This window comes from Electrophorus electricus, chromosome 8, assembly GCF_041902795.1.
Source record: "Electrophorus electricus isolate QZ-2024a chromosome 8, ASM4190279v1, whole genome shotgun sequence".
Taxonomy (NCBI): Eukaryota; Metazoa; Chordata; class Actinopteri; order Gymnotiformes; family Gymnotidae; genus Electrophorus; species Electrophorus electricus.
In genome coordinates this window covers 30,968,498-30,987,180 of record NC_137504.1, presented here as the reverse complement: position 1 = coordinate 30,987,180, position 18,683 = coordinate 30,968,498, and the positions used below count along the sequence as shown (strand labels likewise).

The 18,683-nt window shown below is 39.6% G+C and overlaps 1 pseudogene; it reads right to left on the bottom strand.

Annotated features, from left to right (window-relative positions):
* Positions 1-7,982: 7,982 nt before the first annotated feature.
* Positions 7,983-14,160, bottom strand: LOC113586813 (uncharacterized; annotated as a pseudogene).
* Positions 14,161-18,683: the final 4,523 nt, after the last annotated feature.

Here is an 18,683-nt window from a genome sequence, read left to right as displayed (position 1 = left end):
CTCCTGCAGCCATCTCAACACTGTGTCTAAGCTCTCCAAATGCTCTGGAAATGTTCTGAAAAACACGAGCATTATTTGGAAAATTGTCATGGTCACCTGCATCAACCGCTGAAACGTTATGGGCCATTGCGGACTCCCATAGGCATGTGTACATGTTCATATAAACCAAAAGGAGTGGTGAATGCAGATTTTTGCCAATCCCTTTCTTCAACGGCCACCTGATGATAACCACTAGCGAGATCAATAGTGGAGAAAAACTTTGTTCCACGCAAAACATCACGACTCTCATCTATTCATGGCAGAGGAAACGCATCTCTGTTGGTTTTCTGATTCAACTTGCAGTAATCGACACACAAGTGAATGCTGCCATCCGCCTTCCGTACCACTACTGGCGAGGTATAGGAGCTAGAGCTGTCTTTAATAACCTCTTTTTTCAATAATGGAGAGATATGATCCTTGACCTCTTTATACTGGGTAGGTGGAATTCTACGGTACGGCAGGTTCACCGGCATGTCATCCACCAGCTTAATCTCGTGTTTCACTGTCTCTGTATACCCTAGATCGTCATCTACCACAGCAAAAATGTCAGTGTATTTGTTCAGTAATTCTCTTAGCTTGTTTTTCCACTGTACCTCCTACATCTGGCTTACTCATTATGCATGACAAATTACACTGAGCCTGTTCCTCCTTCAGGTCCACAGACACTTGTTCTGTGTTTGAAGCGATCTGCTGAAACTTTACTTCATACTGCTGTTCTTGGTTCATTCTCTGTACCGAGGACAGGACTCCTATCCAAGTGCGGGGCCTCAAACATACTGCCTCTGATGAGAGATTAACTACCTGCACTGGTACTGCCTGTCTTTGAGCCCTCACCAGTGATTGCATGACCAGTACCCCGCCCAGTAACATGCAACTACCTGGCTCTAGCATCCACAGCCTTTCTCTTGATGACCTAGGTGAGAAACCCGTGATCATAACTGTAGCCATTGAGGCTGCAGGGATGTGTGCTAACTCTTTACCTGCTATTCGAGCCATGATTGTCCTGTCCACTCTACATGTGTGCATCTGTTGAAACATGTTTCTCCAATCAGGATCTAATGTCATATCTAAAGTATAATTGAACTCAGCCTGAACTAACTGACGGCAATGACCTATGAGGTTCGTGCCTAAAATATAGGGCTGTCTGCTGATTCTGGAGATTCTTTACCTCTAGAAACCCACAATCTGGGATCTTCATACCCATTGCCTCTACTTCCAACTCTAAATATCCTAAGTAGGGGATATCTAATCCATTAGCGGCTGTTAACCTGAGCCATCCTGCAGTTGACAACATATCTCCTGCTTCCCCACCCAACTGCTGATGAAAAAACTCCTCCGTCAGGGTGCTCACTTGATTGCCAGTATCCAGTAAATGTAAGGCAGTAACACCACTGAGTTTGACTTCCACTATGGGACAAGTGCCCACAGCTCACTCTAATATTTTACTGTGACCAGGGCTAGTTTCATGGGAATCTATGTTTTGCCTCTGAATGACCCGGCTCACAGCCACCTGGGGCATCTCATTTCCCTGAGCACCAGAGCTAGCCCATCCTTTTATTTTACATGCTGAGAGATAGTTTTTCACTATGTGCCCCTCCTTCTGACACTTATAGCATATAGGTCTACCATCATCAGTGAAACGGAGTTGGCCTCGTGCTTTACTCACAGCTGGTTGTTGAAGGGCCAACTCTTTTACCGCTAATGTCAACTTATGGAGCTGCTTCCTTTGCTCTGTCACCAGTAGCACAAAATCTTCCAAGATGCAGACTTTGTGGGTCCTGTCCATGGCACAACGAGTCATCTCCCCTTGCTCAGTGCTCTTACCTCTAGATTTAGAAACCCTTGGGCTTACAGAGGGTTCCTCCCCACTCCACAAATAAGCCTCTTCACACACTTCCACTAGCAAAGGAGAAGACCTATCCCTCACACATCTACGGAGCTCTCTTTGCAAAGCAGGATCACGAACCCTTTCCACAAACTGGTCTCTCAATATCTGTTTCATGTTAGAGACGACATCAGGTGCCCTTTTCACTGTCTTACTAAGAAACTGTGACAAGGCATGAAAAAACTCAAGTAAGTCCTCTCCTTTTCACTGCTTATGGCTATAAAAGTCATGTAACAGCTGGGGACCATTATGTCTGTTACCAAAGGCTTCCCGTAAGTATGTAAAGCTGATCAATTTCATTGTCGCTTCACAACTGAATTTCTTCAAATGCAGCACTTCTCAATAGTGACACAACAAAATCATACTGATCAGTCACAGACTGATCCATACGTGGAGCACATGCTCAACTTCTTCAATGAAGTCCGCTAAAGATCTCCCATCTCTAGCTAAAACACCAGAAAATGGTGCTATGTGTCGTTCCCTTGGCACATAAACATACGAACAATCCTGTGCTCTATGTAAAGATTCCTCTGGACTCCGTGAGGAAGAGTTTTTGTAGACAACCTCCTCTGTAGTTAAACTGGCCTCACAGTCTGTGTTACTCCACAGTCCAATGGCTGGTTCCTCGAATGCCCTCTTCCACTTACCTTGGCTCCTGGTCCACAGTCGTCTCCGCTCCACCTTCTTCAGCACTACCATTGTTGATCCGTGCCTCCCCACACACAAGCTGACACTAGGCTAACTGTTAGAACGTCCACCCCACGCCTGGTATCACTTTGTAGTCATGGGGGAAGACACCACACTGATGGCTTACAAACACTTTAAGGTCTTTATTCCAATATTTCCCACTGACTGGGATTTTGAATAAGATTATAAGAAGAAAAAAAAACATGAGAAAAGAAAACAAATCATGTCAGTCTATTACAGGGGATTCATAAACCAAAAATGAAGCATTCACATCTCTGGTGAGCTTAAGTCAGGAACCTGTAAACAAAATAAAAATAACCCTAGTACTGTGTTATCACTGACACTCGATATTGGTATCATTCGCATCTGAAGTAGCTCTCACTCCACTGCATGCGCACGGTGCTACTCTACAGTACTCGCTTCCAACCTGTGAAAACCCAAGGAAATATCTCCCTCTCTCCATCAGACATGGTCCTAAATAGTCTAATCCACTCAAAACACAGAATAGAACTTAACTTCTCCCCAATAGAACTCTATCCCCCTAGCTATGTACTCCCAGTGCAAAACTTAGCACAATACCATATGCTAACACGGAACAATCAGCATATATGGGCCAAAATAAAAAAATAAGAGAGACCACCACAGAGATTGTGCTTGCCTTACTCAGATACACATACAAGAAATGCAACACCTTTCCCCAACTCAAGCCAGTACTACATTTTACTATTTCCATATTTACCATATCAGGTTCTGTGTGTTTTCATAATGACCCTATAAAAACTGCATCATCCAGGAGCACTACGTGATGCTCACCTGTTCCCGTTCTCTCTACAACTCTAGTACAAGACACGTTATGTCAGTGCTAGCCTAAGTAATGTTAATGCTAAATAATTATGTTGGCCTGGCTCCAAAAAGATATTGTCACAGTGCCGTCCCCCTACCGACAGCTACCGGCTTTCAGTCGCGATCATGTACGTTGACTTGTGTTGGCTTGTTAATGTTCTGTTTGTCCACGCATGGCTCAGGTGGTGTGTGTGGTCTATTAGTAGCCACACCGCCTGGGGCTTATTTCATGTTGTTAACTATTTATGTATGTTTAGTTTGTATGCCTGTTTGTCGGTCAATGACGTTGCATTTGCTTCTTCTGTTATAGTTGCGCTTCTGTGTTCGATTTCGTTTTTGCTATCTTGAATTAAACGCTTCAGTTGAAGAGTCACGTTTGGTTCCTTTTCTTTCTTTTTCTCTGCATGTTCTTCACGTGTGACAGGCACAAAGAGAACATATGAGTCAGACTTAAGCAATAGAACACGAGAGGGAGTGTTCACTGCACGTTTTACCACTTCAAGTACTAATGACACTACACAAAAACTTCAGAATAGCCAGATGCTATTAATAATTGTCATGTTCATATATGGTAAGAATAGATGGAAGCTTTTAGTGTAGCTAGCAGGAAATTTTAATAAAAGTCTATATGAGCACATATTAAGTCACAGAATATGTATTAAGACTTCAATAAAATGTCTTCTGTTTATGTGTAAATACAGAACAAAATAAACCATAATTGCAAACAGGTTTGGCAAACTCACATAATACTGGGACAACTGGAAAAAACAGTTTTGTTTTCTTAAAGTATGTCTACCATTATTGTGTATATAAAAACATCTTATGCAGACACAAGAACAGAAAAAAACAAAATGCAGCAGATTAAAAATAATAAAAAGGGGACAAGGGGACAGTAGGTCAGGCCAACCGGTGCACTCCCCAGCTGGTGGCGTCTCTCCTGACAAGCTTGTCCAGCATGTCTGCCAGATGATGTGCCGCTAGCCTGCTCAGTGTCATTGGGCATGTGCATCCAGAACATGGACCTCTTGCCAGACTCTCTAATGGGATTCACTACATCTTAAGGTCTGTCAGTTATTCTGTATTGAGTGCAGGGCAGGATGCAAGTACTAATTGTCTGTGGTTGGTGCGGTTTTTAATGAAAATGAAAGCAAGCAAGAACATACATTTCTACTGTCACATACACAAAGTAATACAATCAGACAAGATAAAATAACTAACATTAGTGGTTGGAAAAGCAGAAGTCTAAAATATTCTCTTGCAGACTACTGCCACACACTACTGTAGCTGACTGATTCATTGAAGAGGGAACCAACTCTAAAGGCCAGATTTATCTGGGGAGAGGAACACACATATAGGCCAGTGACTAGAAATACACAAACAGAAGTGAGGCCTCACATCAGAAAATGTGCAGGACAGACCTTGGAAGTATTAAAGAAAGTTCAACATTGATTTAGCTATAGTAGTTATAAGTTTATGCAAGACATGATGTAGCAGAACACCTAACATAATACTTATTTTCAATGATAATGCAAATTAATTAAAACATTAGACATTAAAATTAAAATGTGTAAGTAAAGTTTTACATTGTACAGTCTCCAGAATCTTTCTGCCCATTGCAGAAGAGGTTTACAACACAATTTATGGCATAAAGGCATGTTCACTGCTAGTGAGGTTTTAGACAAGCACTCTGTTGACTGTGGGTTTGTACACCTGGTATTGCTCTGTTATCAAATACCTGGTTTGTACACCAGGTATTGCTCTGTTATCAAATCAACTTCAGATTCTTTATCTCTGTAATTATAGTGTCCTCTACTTCAGAAAAGTTGATGTTCCTCTAGAACCTAGGCTATTTAATCCCCCCTCTATTTCATCTACACCTATATTGATATCTTTTTATCAAAGAGCATGGGAGTGTATGGGAACCGTGTGACTATGTGTAGTCAATAAAAAAGAGTTGATGAGCTGAAGAAGCAGTGTTTCAGTGACCACAGGCTTCTGCAGCACATGTCTACTTATATAAACCCACTGACTGGCATGTACTGTATATGGATAGATAGAATTCATCTTCCCAGATAAATAAGAACAGGACACTGTCTTCCTGGTGATTTATTGCATCTTTTGACATCTTTCCATAAAGTTGCATAAATTTGTCTGTAAATTTGTAATATTCACATATTTAACTATTATGTAATCCACATTTAATATATTCATTTTACAATTTGATTACGAATATAAGGTGAATCGAAAGGTTCCCTCAAATATAATACATTAGCAGAAAACCGACACATTTTACGAAAAGGTATATTGAAAACAGCTTAGATAATGACAGTGCCACTGCTTCAGTACATTTATACAGAGACTCACCACAGCACTGTCACCTTACTGCTGTTTCCTAATACTGTAGAGTTTCCACCTGCAGCAGCTGATGAGAGTCTAATGTGACTGAGGTTGAACATGAAGAGCAGAGATCCAGTGGTCCGGCAAACCCAACCTGCACAATGATCTGCTGGAGTGAGTCAGGAGTGATGAGGTCCAGACCCCATTGTGCAGGGTACTCTTGTCACCAACTACAAACATTTAATAGTGAGTCAGTGATACACTGTGTCTTTCACACAGACTATACAGTGAAGTGTAGTGAGCCCTGATCTGCCACAAAGCCATCAACATCTTCAATCAGGTTGACTGATATTAGACAGGGTGTAGATCTCTTCTGTCTGTTTCCTTTATTTTTATTGATCTTCTCCTACTTCTCCTGGTGAGACAAAGCAGCCCTTCACTGCATGTTTCTGATCTTCCTCTAGTATTAATGTATTTTGCTCCGCCCAGTATCTTTTCTCCAAGTGCTGGTTTACACCCTCAGTATTTATCATGTATCTGTGAATCTGTAATAGTTAAGATCTACCAGTTAAGTTCTACTGATTTCAGTATGTAGTGAAAAATGTACGTTATCTATTTAAAATACAAGTTACATTTTAAATATCTTGTTGAATGGAAATATGGTAATCCCCACTCTCTATTCTAGTGCTCCAGGAGTTCCATCTTTCTTGATATTTTGTAGTTTGAGCAAATGTAACAAGCTCAGCTATACACTGTTTTCAGTTAGAAGGAGTCTGATGAATTACATGGTTCTTGTAGCAGGAACTGCATCTACTTCCATAGCCTTCATTTCTAACCAGCTGCTCCAGATTCACTGAAGTCTAAACTCTGAGTGACTATTGTGGTGTACAGAGTCATGATGCAGAAAGTCTATTTTTGCCATTTGTATATATGGATCCAGATTATCCGTGTAAAGCAGTTTGGTTCTGAATGTGCTTTATAAATAAATTATTTCTTACTTATACGCATTTAAACTATGTGACACATAATGAAGCTGCAGATGTTTCCTAATGTTGAACTAAATGTGTCTTAGTGTTTCATATGTAGCCGCATGTTCTTTGTTTATTCTGTCTCTGGTTTTCCTTCCATTCAGCAGTATGTTTAGTTAATCAGAAGATAACCAAACCACTCACAAATATCATTACACATTGTAATATTGCTCTGTAAGATGACCAATCACACCATAAGATGAGTAATATAAGATGAGTAATTGCTTGTTGTCCTGTATTAATGATCTCATCACACTTATAGTACTTCATTTCCACAACAGCAACCATAAAACAGCTGTTTACACTTGGCCATGAGCCCCCTGCTCTCTTCTTCATCATCTCCTAACGCCTCTTCATCCTCTCCATCCACATCATCCTCGAAGCCCTCTGTTTGACATGTATTTGCTGCTCTTTCTGCTCCTCCTTGCTGATGCTTCCTCCTCTGCTTTCTCCTCTTCCTCCTCTCTGTCAGTGTCTCATTTTCTGCTGGTTCGTGTGCTCTATTATTTCTGTCCTCTTCACTCTCTTCCTCTCTGCTCTGAACTCTCGATCCTTCTCCATCATTTGGCTTCTGGACTCTGTCCTTCTCCTCCACCTACCTGCTACATTCCACCTGCAACTTTGACTTTGAAAAATGTTTCTCTAGTGTTCAGAGAGGATGATCTTCATGAGGTTTCTCTCTGCCTCCATCCTGGGCTTTCGTTCATATGGCTTCATAATCATGTCCATCTCCTGTCGTCATCACAGTTAAAATATACCTCCTCCTTTCTGAGTGAGTGTCTGTGTTCCCATGCTCTCCTTTCATCCCTCTGAGAGAATCCCTTGGCTCCCACTTCTGCTCCTGGACCTGGCCTCTCTGAGCCTGAGCTGCTCCTCATGATTCTCCCATAAACTTTATTTTGAATTTATAAGTTAAAGAGACAGAAATCAAACATCCATAACATCTCTACTTGTTTTTTCACCATGATACTTTTTTTCAGAAGAACCACTTGAACAGTCCAGACTCTCCCTCTAACTGAGTTTCTTTTCCTGATGCTGGGCCTGCTCGCTCTGCCTCTGCAATGGATGGACAGCTGAATGGTAAACCTCCTTTCTAAGTGAGTGAGTCTCTCTATGCTCTGACAGCGTTTGTTTCAGTGTCTCCGTATCTCTGTTCTTCTCCTTCATCTACCTGATAAACTGCATCTTAAATTTTGAGACCAAAATGTTTCTCTGAATTTCATAAGGTTTCTCTCTGCCTCCATCCTGGCCTCTCCTTCATATTTCTCCCTGATCTCCTCCATCTCCTGTTTGTGTTTTTTCTTCATCTCTCTCTCTCTTTTCTGCAGTTCTGAGTATGGCAAGTCACAGAGGGACAAACATTCTGTACACAATGGACAAATCTGTTATAGAAAAGTCTGTTATATTAACAAAATATTTTCTTTGTTTGCGCAAATCCATAATCATTATATATATATATATATATGTATATGTGTATATGTGTATATGTATATATATATATATATATATATATATATATATATATATATATATATATATATATATATATATATATATATATATGTGTGTGTGTGTGTGTGTGTGTGTGTGTGTGTGTGTGTGTGTGTGTGTGTATACACACACCATGAATTTGTTTAGAAAAATCCGTTACATTAACCAAATATTTTTTTCCATTTCTTAGTACAAATGTACAGCAATTATCCTAAAACAGGTACATACCATATACACATATGACAGATCAGCTGACTTCTGTCCACATTGCTTCATTTATTCAGAATTAGAATAACATCAGAGTTGAAAAAGTAATTTTAAACCAGCAGTAGGTCCTCCAATCACTTCTTTTTTTTATGGCACATAGCTGACACTTTTATCCAAAGTGACTTACAAATATGACTGAGTACAACCTGAGCAATTGAGGGTTAAGGGCCTTGCTCAGGGGCCCAAAAGCAGCAATCTGGCAGTGGTCAGGCTTGTACCAGCAACCATCTGATTACTAGCCAAGCAGCATAACCACTGACCCACATCTCATCTTCAGCCATTAACTGAACAGAGGAGCAAATGGACAGAATGCACAGACCAATCACAACATAATCACCTCTACACTGTTTATCTATGGTAGGAAGGCACCGCTGCAAGCGGTACTGTGGGCTGCAGTCCTGTCTAAAGTTACTTTTTTTTTTTTCACTTAGGCCTGTTATTACAAGTGTCATGTTACCTTGGCATACATTCTTCAATGTAAACATTAAAATAGTGACTTCAGAGACTCATTCTAGAGCAGAAAAATACTCCAGGCCCTGTGCTGACACTGGTTTGGGTTTGATTGAATTTGCACAGTTGACTACTATGGTTGAACCCTGAATGGTTCGACTTCTCTGCTAGACCTCATACAGACCTGATGTGGATTCATAGACTCATTTACTCATTCACATATCTACACACATGTTGAAAGTCTTTAAGCAGAAATCTATTATTCTTCCCCAAAAATCCTAGTTCAAGTGTCCTTTGTTGAGAATTCTCACTGATAAATTTTCATTGCATGTTCAGTATATTAAAAATATTCACTTAAAAAAACTAAATGTTCTAAACATCTTCTCCACTCTGGGTAAAGCCACTTCAGAAGTTTAATGTGCTGATGCTACTCTCTTATTCTCTATAATGCTCATCATGCACTAAAGATCCACCTCCTTTCTGAGTGAGTGTCTGTGGTGCCATGTTCTCCTTTCATGAGTGGTACCAATCCTTGACCTTCTGAGAAAAACCCTTGACTCCCACTCTGCTCCTGGAGCTGGTCTCTCTGAGTCTGAGCTGCTCCTCATGGTTTTCTCATAAACCTTATTTTGAATTTAGTGAAAGAGACAGAAATCATACATCCATAACATCTCCACTTGTTTTTTCTCCATGTTCTTTTTTCTGGAAAAGCCATTTCAACAGTCCAGACTTTCCCTTTTCTTGAGTTTCTTTCCCTGATGCTGGGACTGCTCTCTCGTTCTTTGCAATGCTTAGGACAGCTGACTGGTAAACCTCCTTTCTGTGTTTCTCTGAGCTATGAGAATTTTTGTTTCTGATCTGAAATTCTGTCTCCAGGTAGATCTCATTGCTGTAGAATCTCTCTCTGTTTCCTTCCACTATCTTCTCTATCTTCTCCAGCAGCTCTGAGACTTGAGACCCATCCCTACTCCTTAATGTTGAGACAGTGATACATGTGCCTGCATTTCTCTACAAGTGTCTGGATCTCTTGGCTTCCTGACTGAATGAACTGTTCAGGATTTGTCTCATTTTCAGTAACAGTGAAAAGAATCATGGTGTTTCTCCAACATCTCTCTCCAAAAATCTCCGCCATTTTTTCCAGTATCCCTCGCTCCTCTCCTGCATGGGGCTTCACTGGTATGACTAGGAGGAAGGCGTGGGGTCCTGGGGCAGACAGTTTGACACAAAGTCTCACGTCCAGTCTCACCTCCTCCAGAGAGAGTTCAGGGTAGAACCAGTCAGGAGTGTCCACCACAGTCACCTTCCTCCCAGCCACCTCCCCCTGTCTGCTCTCACTCTGCTGTGTCACTGTAGATGGACCAGATGTTTGGATACTTGTTTCAGGTAGGTGGGAGCTGACTACCTGTCAGTGTTCCCACCATAATCCCTGACTGGTGTTTCTTTATAAGGAGCTGATGCAGAGGAGTTCAGACTATTTCCCTAGCATGTCTCTTTATGGTTTGATTAGTAGTTTCACCCATGTAGGTCCTACACTTTTTTCCACTTATTTTATTAATACATGTACTTACCAGCTAGAGGCTCCCACTCTTTGCTCTGCTTCTCCTGACTGGGACTGCTGAGTCTGGGTCTGTCCTCTCCTGCTGATGCTTGCTTCTCTACTCTAGAAGTCTGTCCTTCTCCTCAAGCTGCTTGTCTTTGTTCTTTTCTGCCAGTTCAGTTTTCTATTTTTCCAGTAGGATCGTCATCTCCTGTAGTTGGCACTTCTTGTCCGGTAGTTATTTTCCCAGTGTCTCCAGATGCTTTTTACTGGTTTCTCCCTCTCTGACTGTGTTCTCCAGTAGTCTCCCTCTCTCTCTCTCTCTCTCTCTCTCTCTCTCTCTCTCTCTCTCTCTCTCTCTCTCTCTCTCTCTTTCACTAAGCACTTTGTTCATATTCTCCAGTTGTGAGTCTTTCTCCTCCAACTTTCTCTGTTTCTCCTCTAATTTCCTTGTTCTTTGTGCCAGTTCATCTTTTGCCTCCCTGGGAAGTGTATCCTTCTCTTCCAGTGTCTTGTTCTTCATCTGAATTGTATTTCTATTTTCTTCCAGAAGTCTCTCTTTCTCCTTGAGCAGTTCATCCTTCTCATTTATTGGTTTATTTTGATTCTCTATTATCTTTAAATTAGTTTCTAAATCAGTGACTCTTTGTTTAAGTTGTTTATTTTTTTGTTTAAGTTGTTTATTTTTCTCTTCTAAAGACACTCCTGACTGGTTCTGCCTTGAACTCTCACTGCAGGAGGTGAGACTGGACGTGGGACTTTGTGTCCTCCTAGTCATACCAGTGAAGCCCCATGCAGGAGAGGACAGAGGGATACTGAAGAAAATGGAGGAGAAAATGGAAGAGATTATTTCTCTCCCCCAGTTGCTTTTCTTTGTCTTTCTCCATCTCTGACAGGTTTAGTTTCAATGTTTCTAACTCTCGTTTTTTTCCCTCCATCCTTCTATCAAACTCTTTCTGTTGCTTTATGATAGTGGTCTGGGTAATATATGCGGTGTCTGCCTTTACTGCTGTTACTGCACTCTTCTCTCTGTTCTCCATCTCCAGTCTGTTGTTCTTCACCATCTGTCTCCTCTCCTCCTGCATCCTTTTCAGTTGCTGTTCTGCTTCATCTGCTGATCTTTTCTCTCAATTCAATTAAATTGAATTCTTTCACCTTTGAACCATAAACTAAGTGTACAAAAAATAGCATTTAGTCACTGCTTTAATCAATATATCAAATCAATAAATAGCTTTTAACTTTATAATTAATATTATGTACTAAAAAGAACAAAACTTGCACCTGTGATAAGCAATAAATTCCATACAAACTACAATGTAATAATGTAGTTCTAATACATTCTAACAGGTGGTCCTTATTCCTGTGTAGCAGATCCTTCCTAAAAGAGAATCACATCTGGAAAGACATGTGATCTGTGGTACTTTTGCAATAGAGGAGGGTGATAAAACTAGAGTACGTGAGAGAGACTCCAGTGATAATGATTTATTGATGACATATCATCAAATAACCCATTATCCATTCTACCATCTCATCCCTATAGGCTCTGTGGCACAATGGATAGAGCATTGGACTTCTAGGCTCAGGTTTGAGTCCTGAGCGACCATCACCCCATGTTTTGGGATTTTAAAGCAAAGTGTTGGTCAGGAATCAAATCGAGGTCAACTGCTTGGAAGGCAGTTATACTCACCTCTATACCATCACCTCGACCAAAGATGAGTTGTATCTAAAGCATTTCTTTAAAATGCTAAATGTTGGGGTGGTGATAGCTCAATGGTTAAGGTATTTGATTAGTAATCATAAGGTTGCCAGTTTAAGCCCCATTACTGCTAAGATGCCACTGTTGGGTCGCTGAGCTAAGCACTTAACCCTCAGTTGTTTAAATTGTATTCAATCATAACTGTAAGTTGATTTGGATAAACGTGACAGCTAAATGTAGATTGTTGTGTGTTCTAATTGCCATGGTAAACTCCACTCTATCTACAATTTTGCAGTCCACAAGAACATTATGGGAAGAAAGCTAACAGTTTCAAGTCATACATATGCATGTTATTTTATTCTCTGCTTAATGGATTAAAAATTAATATGTATCATTTATTGCATGTTATTTTATTTATTTACAATTTCTTAAAATCAGTGGGAACAATAAATATTATTTGCTTACCAAAACACCTGTGTAAAACAAGAGAAGGGTACAAAATGTTAGATAAAACAATAAATACCTTGTTAAAACTTTTTCCACTCTTGTTCGATTGCAAATCACCACACTGGGTCTCAACTCATGTGTGCTGTCGTTTTTCATCTTTCATTACAGCACTGTCACACTCTGCTTTCAATACAACTCCATGAAGATGTTCAGTTATGATTTAACACCTATAAGAGACTCTCAACCCTTATAGAAGTGTTTATATTCCAACTACATTAAATACATAATGCAGTTTTTTCACTAAATAGCCAGTACTGTGGTCCTCTATTAACAATAGTAACAGATACAGCAACGCAAAGCTACAAAACAGCCATGGGATGTGAGTGTATCCTGATAAACAGCTCTATGGGTTCAGCATTTTTATAAATTTGGTATCAGGAATCACTTTACTGATATCGTAGATTAGTTTAGATTATGGCCTGTAGTGGTGTAGTCTGTTTTATGTGTTAGCATTCAGTTTTCCCCCTGTAGTTCGAAGTGGTGTAGTCTGTGTTATGGGTTAGCATTCAGTTTTGCCCTTGTAGTAGGAGTGGTGCAGTCTGTGTCATGGAAGGTCACTTGAACAGTTTTGTTCTACAGCATAAAGGCCATCATATTACACTGTTATCTGTTTACTTCTCTGATGTAGTTAGTGTCTCTCATTGGTTTAGATCAGATTGATACTGAGCCAATCTGTGATTTAGTCCAATTATTTACAGATCACTAGTCATGATGAGGAGATCTGTGAAGACAAACTGTTCCTGTTTGTTCCACTAAAATGAACCATCTGCCCTTCACTCCACATTAGCATCATTCAACCCCTGTGTGCTGCACCTCATTTATCTGAACAGAACAGAATTCTGCACGTCTGGGTTTATTATTTCTGTCTTTTCACTTTCATTCTGAGGTTAGACCAATGTTGAGTTTATGTAGCGTGGAGCTCTGATATACTTATGCCTTAATCTTCTTGTGAACTTCTGTTTCCACTGGTGACCTGACACAGGTAATCTCCTGTATCTGACTCTCTGTAGTCTCTCAGCTGTAAGGAGACATTTCCTCTCTGCAGCTCCTGAGTGAATAGACTCACTCTGCCCTCATAGGCCCTCCCCTCTGTTACCTGCCAGTTCTTATAGAGCAGTCTGTCTCCTTAAACCACCTGATCTCCATGGCAACAGCACTGGTTTCAGGAGACAGGTGACAGGAGAGAGTGACAGAAGAGGCAGACTGATAGTCTATATCATGGGGGCCAATGGGTTTAAACTAATCTGTAATAGTACATACAAATTTTTGTGTCTTAGAATATACTCTAAAATAACATAAATGATGTGAAAACTATTGTAGGTTATGATAATATAAGAAATACCAAACATTTATAAATATGGGGATTTGACTTACTGTTGCTTGAAGCAGCCATTTTTATCCTCTGTAGTTTTGACCTACACATACAGAAAGACACAGAGACACATCAATCATTGAATTTGGTTTATGCAAACACGGTTAATATACCGAAAAACATTTGCATACTACTGTAACAATCTTTTGACATTGCTTGAGCTGTGTCTTACATAATGAAACATTTTAAAGTCATGTTTTAAACAATTCTGCTTTTTGCTGTGCTGTAAGAAAGTCTAGCATGACCCTGCTTTCACTTTCACGTTTATTCAAGTCTCAATGCCTTGCGAGAGCTCCAACTTTTTCTCTACACTTCCACTTCACTCTGAAGCACGAGGACCCCACCCACAAGCCTTCCTCTGCAGGGGCTCAACCAGCAGCTTTCATCATTCTGTCCCAGTCTAAAGAGAATGAAGCAGAGGCCCAGCTCTAGGGGTTGATCAGCAGAGGCATCGACTCACATATCAAGCACTCAACTGAGAAAGCCACTCACCAGGGTTAATGCCCATGGAAAAAACACACATATTTAGAGTTTATGTGTTTATGATTCAGTTGCATGACTTAAAAATGAATGGAAATTTTGTCTGAAAATGTATTATATTGCTGCCTCTTTTTATATTAACCTCTACACATAGGTTCTGTGGGTAATTTACATATATTTTAGAATGATGCCAGCTCTCTTTACCGTTACTGTTCTTCACATATACATCTGCTTCTGTAGATGAAGTGTGTCTACATTTCCACATCAAGAAAAGCTGAACAAATTTTGTTGTAATTCAACTAGTAATTTCACCTGTAGAACCTTTAGTTTTCACTAAACAAATGTACATTTATCATAATATCCACTCTAATGCCTGTCTTTAGGATCTAGAAAAAGATTATTTTTATTCCCTGAGAATATTTCTGGGTCTGAAGTTCAACAGTAGTTTAATGAGTAACTATCTCTTTCCTTGTTTTAGCTGCACCTCATACCTTAGCTTCACCTCTTAGCTGCACCTCTGTGGCCACCACTTAATCATTATCTGTCAGTGAACTATACATGTAAACTAATTTATCAAAGGTATATTTCTAAAAATATGTTGTTTATATATATATATATATATATATATATATATATATATATATATATATGCTCCCGCTGCATGCAGTGGGAATTCACACTTATTTGTCTTGTTTGTAGCCACACCTCTTGTTTGTAGTCATACCTATGTTTAGCACACACCTGCACCTGCTTAGTCTCCTTATGTCGGTATGTATTTAAACCCCTGTTGGTGTGTGCCTAGTTGTCAGTCAATGTTCGTGTTCATGGTCAGATTGGTCATGTTAGCTATGTTTGTATTCATGTTCGCTGTTTACGTTATACGTGAGTGCTGTAATACATTTCTGTCTTCATCGAGGGAGTCTGTACGTCCTGCTCCTTGCCCTGCGGCACTTGGGCTGTTACAATAATGTGATGGAAAGAACCAGTAAAATATGAAGTTTATTTGAACTTCTTACCTTTTCCAGAGTTTAACATTTAAATTAAACCCATGTTTACTGCAAAGCGTGTTGTTGATGTGGATTGCAGCACTAAAACAAAGAATGAATTGATCATGTGACTCCACTCTGCAGCTCCACCCACAAACCTGTCCCTGGTCTTTTCAGCCTGCGGTTCTCTACTCCAGCCCTGCCTCTCTGGCTATACATGTTAGTTCCTGTCACTCTCATGCTCTGCTGAGCCATACCTTTTCACAGTTCTGTCTCCCTTGTGGTTGTTTTGGTGTTTCAGGTTTGTTTTTTGGGTGAATGTTGTATTTACCTATCATGTATCTTTCCTTTTATTTTTGCTTATGTTCATTTATATTCTGTTTCACTGAAGTGTTCCTGTTACTCTTGTGCCTTATTCAGGGATATGAGCCTTATTTCTTTGCTTTTATACAAAAAAATATACAACTATACAGACCTGCTTTTAGAATATATATATACACATACACACACACACACACACACTCCTGTACTCCTGTTACTCTTGTGCTTTATTCAGGGATATGAGTCTTATGTTATATATATATATATATATATATATATATATATATATATATATATATATATATATAAAAAATCTGACCCGGTCCTGCAGATTTCTCCTTTGTAACATACAAAGGATTTGGCCCTTTCTATTGCAGGAAGCCACCCAAATGCTTGTGCAATCTCTTGTAATCTCAAAGATAGACTACTGCAACTCACTACTTGCTGGTCTTCCTTTAAGAGCCATCAGATCTCTAGAATGCAGCAGCATGACTGGTCTTCAATCTACCGAAGTTCACATATGTCACTCTGCTGCTGCGCTCCCTTCATTGGCTTCCTGTAGCTTCCAGCATCAGATTTAAAAACTTGATGCTTGCCTACAAAGCTAAAAATGGACCAGCCCCTCCATACATGAGGCTAGGATGTACAGTATTCTATGAGTAAATGACAATGCACTTTTGTAAGTCACTCTGGATAAGAGCATTGTTACTTGTTTTGCAGTAAGAAATCCTGAACTACTTTGACTTTCACATTTATTATAGTCACTGCATTTAACCAGGGGCTCTTAAAACAGTAATGGAATCGAAGGAAGGGCTTCTTAACCAGTAGCTTTGTTCTGAGATCCAGGTGGAGGCAGTATGTCTTATACATTACAGATTTAACATGTCGTTAACAGCAAATGGTGCCGGGGTTATATGTTGCATCATTATTCATAGTTCTTATTAACATGCATTCATGGATTTCATGGTTTATGTGATATGCGGTGCTACTGCATTGTATCACTATTTGCATACAATATTAGCAATTCTAAATAAAACATCATTCCACAAAAAATACCACCTGAACCTGTCTGATGGTAAATGTTCCAATACAAGGACAAATAAAGACAATGATAAGTAAACTAATTTGTTATTGAGTTCTTTTGTCTTATGCTCCTGTAAAGTCTTGGAATGATAACTTCCATTTTCTCACATTTTGTTATAAGAAGCTGTAGAATACAACACATGTCCACATATGTTTTTAGCTTTATGTTTGCAGTTGGAAATATATATATACATATATATATATATATATATATATATATATATATATATATATATATATATATATATATATATATATACACACACACAACACATGTCAACATATGTTTTTAGCTTTATGCCTGCAGTTGGAAAAAAAAAAAAGTTTATATATATATATATATATATATATATATATATATATATATATATATATATATATATATATATATATAAAACACACACACAAAGTAGCTGTTTCAGTATTCTGGGATTATATCTATAAAAGTCCTAACAGAGTGAGTACTGACACTCATTCTACAGGCAGAAGGGACTGGTGAACCTCTCCTATGAATCTTTCACACTTTTCTTGTTTACTTGCATGACAGGTGACATCATCCTTTCAATTTCACTCACCAAGCTCCGCCCAATCCAAAATGACTCCAGATCAGCCTATTCTGTCTCTTAGTGGAGAGGGAGAGACCTGCTGTTTGCAGCTCATTGCCCTACAAGTTCCATTTAGCAACACCTCATCACTGCTGCTTCTTCCTGTATGCTCAAGTTCAAGTTTCTTTTATTATATGCATAATATATATTCTACTTTTGTTATATTTGTGTCATTTTAGGCCATGGAGTGATATCTCCTGTTTGATTGTTTGTATGTTTGTTTGTTTGAGTGATTTTAATCATGTTTTTTGCATTGAACAGACAGCATACAGATATATGTAAGGAGCAAACTATTACTAAATCTGTCACGCACGCAGACAGGAGCGTCCCCCGTTTCCCTGGGAACATAACCACGTTCTTGTTTTCCCACTATCGTACGTTTCTATGGTTTCCTGTCTCCTCCCTTTAGTTCCAGCTGATCCTCGTTTAGCCTTCGTTGGTGTGTCTATTTAAACCCTGTCTCTTCGGCTTCTGTTTGTTGGTCAGTGTAGTTTCTCCCCGCGGGCCATGTTCGCTCGTCTGCTGTACTGTCTCTCTGTGTTTTGGTCTACGTTGTTTCCCTGTTAGTGTTCGCTTGTCTGATTCCGATCACGTTGCTCGTCAGGTGTTCTGCCGTCGCTTCGCTTCTGTTTAGGTTTCTTTTTACCTTTTTTATATACGCAAGTGTTGTCTGGTTTTCCTTTAAGTCCTGTTTACCTGTGTTGTTTGTCTCGGTTATTGTTTGTTTATCTTTCGTAGCCCGGTTCTGTGAATTCCCCGATTGTCCTAATTTCATGCCTCATCGTTATTCTCCGTTAGTCTTTCCTTAGCGTTCATTTCCTTTCTTACGTAGTTCCCGCCCTCAGTCTGCTAGCCTGTTATTCGTTAGCCTGTTTTGTTCTTTGTTCTGTTCTCTGTTGTTGGTCTGTTTCTCTTATTAAACTTATTCTATTCTATCCATCCCGTTCATTATTGCTTCCCTAGTTAGTGGCGTCGTCACTTCGCAAGTGGGTTCGCTCTCCACCTCCCAAACGTTACAAAGTCCCTGCAAGACAATTTATAGTGCTGTATAAGCATATCCCCTCAGTTA